The sequence below is a fragment of the Syngnathus leptorhynchus genome, unplaced genomic scaffold, assembly GCF_054491065.1.
Source record: "Syngnathus leptorhynchus isolate UIUO unplaced genomic scaffold, UIUO_Slep HiC_scaffold_96, whole genome shotgun sequence".
NCBI classification, from domain to species: domain Eukaryota; kingdom Metazoa; phylum Chordata; class Actinopteri; order Syngnathiformes; family Syngnathidae; genus Syngnathus; species Syngnathus leptorhynchus.
This window is the reverse complement of record NW_028232063.1, coordinates 51,373-55,000: the sequence shown is the minus strand read 5'-3', so window position 1 is coordinate 55,000 and position 3,628 is coordinate 51,373.

Sequence of the window (3,628 nt, the reverse complement as noted above, 5' to 3'; positions counted from 1 at the left end):
GCTGCGGCGCTGCGCCGGCGACTTACCCGCGCGAGGCACGCACTGCGTGCGGCCAGGATGCGGAGTTGGATCGGCGCTGGTTGGGAACCCTCGGGGAACGAAGGCGGACGGCGGCCAGCCGGCGCCGACGAACCCGTCGGGGAGGGGGCTGGTGGCAGGCGCGATCGGCACTATTGCTGACTGCCGGGAGGGAAGCTGCGCCCCGGCCGAGTCAGACTCAGCCGTTGCGGCCCCCCCGAGCCCGCAGCGCGTAGCGCGGAAGCCATACGCCCCCCCGATGCGGAGCGACAGACGCCCCCGCGACCGCGGTTGGTCGGGAAGGCTTTTCGGATAGAGGTCGGACGGTGTGTGTGGACGGCTTCCCGTGGTGCCGCCGCTATCAAGCCGGAGGGTTTGAGAAACGACATTCGCGGAAGGACCGGCGCGGCCGGCGGACGCTCGCACGCGCGGCGCCCGACACTCAGCCGCTCGCTCGGCCTCCGTGGATCGTGGCTAGGTGGGATGGATGCCAAACCGGGTCGTCTCGGTCTCGCCGCAGTACGGTCGCGCCGGGGCCTGCGGGGCGGCGCGGGGAGCGCACGCTCACGCGGCGGCCGGGGCGCTAGAGTGCGACCCGCAGTGGGTAGGAACCGTCCACCCGACGTCGGACGAGCCGAGGCCGATGGGGGCCCTACCAAGGCGGGTCATGAGTGCCAGTCGGTCAGTTGGGTGAGGGGGTACTCGGAGGCCCGCCGGGAGCAGACGGGCGACCGGGGATGGGGGGCGTACGCGGGCGGGCGCCGGGAGAAGACGGCCCGTCCGGGGTCGAATCTCGGCCTGTGTTTTCGGAGCCGGCCGGGCATCACGCTCCCTCCTTGGATGGACAACATTCGTAGTTGACACTTTGTGTCATTTTATCCGAGCGGGCGGGCGCCTCGAGAGGCGGACCGTCCGGGGCGACTCTCGGCCTGTGTTTTCGGAGCCGGCCGGGCCTCACGCTCCCTCCTTGGATGGACAACATTCGTAGTTGACACTTTGTGTCATTTTATCCGAGCGGGCGGGCGCCGCGAGGCGGACCGTCCGGGGCGACTCTCGGCCTGTGTTTTCGGAGCCGGCCGGGCATCACGCTCCCTCCTTGGATGGACAACATTCGTAGTTGACACTTTGTGTCATTTTATCCGAGCGGGCGGGCGCCTCGAGAGGCGGACCGTCCGGGGCGACTCTCGGCCTGTGTTTTCGGAGCCGGCCGGGCCTCACGCTCCCTCCTTGGATGGACAACATTCGTAGTTGACACTTTGTGTCATTTTATCCGAGCAGACGGGCGCCGCGAGGCGGACCGTCCGGGGCGACTCTCGGCCTGTGTTTTCGGAGCCGGCCGGGCATCACGCTCCCTCCTTGGATGGACAACATTCGTAGTTGACACTTTGTGTCATTTTATCCGAGCGGGCGGGCGCCTCGAGAGGCGGACCGTCCGGGGCGACTCTCGGCCTGTGTTTTCGGAGCCGGCCGGGCCTCACGCTCCCTCCTTGGATGGACAACATTCGTAGTTGACACTTTGTGTCATTTTATCCGAGCGGGCGGGCGCCGCGAGGCGGACCGTCCGGGGCGACTCTCGGCCTGTGTTTAAGGAGCCGGCCGGGCATCACGCTCCTTCCTTGGATGGACAACATTCGCAGTTGACACTTTGTGTCATTTTATCCGAGCAGACGGGCGCCGCGAGGCGGACCGTCCGGGGCGACTCTCGGCCTGTGTTTTCGGAGCCGGCCGGGCATCACGCTCCCTCCTTGGATGGACAACATTCGTAGTTGACACTTTGTGTCATTTTATCCGAGCAGACGGGCGCCGCGAGGCGACCGTCCGGGGCGACTCTCGGCCTGTGTTTAAGGAGCCGGCCGGGCATCACGCTCCTTCCTTGGATGGACAACATTCGTAGTTGACACTTTGTGTCATTTTATCCGAGCGGGCGGGCGCCGCGAGGCGGACCGTCCGGGGCGACTCTCGGCCTGTGTTTAAGGAGCCGGCCGGGCATCACGCTCCTTCCTTGGATGGACAACATTCGCAGTTGACACTTTGTGTCATTTTATCCGAGCAGACGGGCGCCGCGAGGCGGACCGTCCGGGGCGACTCTCGGCCTGTGTTTTCGGAGCCGGCCGGGCATCACGCTCCCTCCTTGGATGGACAACATTCGTAGTTGACACTTTGTGTCATTTTATCCGAGCAGACGGGCGCCGCGAGGCGGACCGTCCGGGGCGACTCTCGGCCTGTGTTTAAGGAGCCGGCCGGGCATCACGCTCCTTCCTTGGATGGACAACATTCGCAGTTGACACTTTGTGTCATTTTATCCGAGCAGACGGGCGCCGCGAGGCGGACCGTCCGGGGCGACTCTCGGCCTGTGTTTTCGGAGCCGGCCGGGCATCACGCTCCCTCCTTGGATGGACAACATTCGTAGTTGACACTTTGTGTCATTTTATCCGAGCAGACGGGCGCCGCGAGGCGGACCGTCCGGGGCGACTCTCGGCCTGTGTTTAAGGAGCCGGCCGGGCATCACGCTCCTTCCTTGGATGGACAACATTCGCAGTTGACACTTTGTGTCATTTTGTTCGGCCTGTGTTTAAGGAGGCGGCCGTCCTCCACTCGGTCCGTGTTTAAGGAGCGACACTCGCGCTCCGGTTCGGCCTGTATTTAGGGAGGCGGCCGTCCTCCCCTTGGTCTGTGTTAAGGGCGACACTCGGTCCATGTTTGAGGAGCCTGGCCCTGACGCTCCTCTCCGGCCTGTGTTTAAGGAGGCGGCCGTCCTCCCCTTGGTCTGTGTTAAGGGCGACACTCGGTCCATGTTTGAGGAGCCTGGCCCTGACGCTCCTCTCCGGCCTGTGTTTAAGGAGGCGGCCGTCCTCCCCTTGGTCTGTGTTAAGGGCGACACTCGGTCCATGTTTGAGGAGCCTGGCCCTGACGCTCCTCTCCGGCCTGTGTTTAAGGAGGCGGCCGTCCTCCCCTTGGTCTGTGTTAAGGGCGACACTCGGTCCGTGTTTAAGGAGCGGCCCTCGCGCTCCGGTTCGGCCTGTATTTAGGGAGGCGGCCGTCCTCCGCTTGGTCTGTGTTAAGGGCGACACTCGGTCCGTGTTTAAGGAGCCGGCCCTGACGCTCCTCTTCGGCCTGTGTTTAAGGAGGCGGCCGTCCTCCACTTCCTTCCATGCACCACCACATTCGCAGTTGACACTTTGCCATTTTTTCAGAGAGGTGACACTTAGTCGTTTTTTCGAAAGTTGACACTTAGTCGTTTTTTCGAAAGTTGACACTTTGCCGTTTTTTCAGAGAGGCGACACTTAGTCGTTTTTTCGAAAGTTGACACTTAGCCGTTTTTTCGAAAGTTGACACTTAGCCGTTTTTTCGAAAGTTGACACTTAGCCGTTTTTTCGAAAGTTGACACTTAGTCACTTTTTCGCCACAGTGACACCTCCAGCGCGTGCCACGGCGCTTTTCAGGTCTTCTATCCGACCTTGTGCTGTCGAGGACGGCGTGTCCGACGCCGTGGGGAGACCAGCACCATCTCCTCCATACTCGTAAACGGGGTGCTTTGGAAAACGGGGGGAAAGTCGATGAGTACACTGACTACTGGGACCATTTCATTGTACTCTGGCGCACCTGAAGA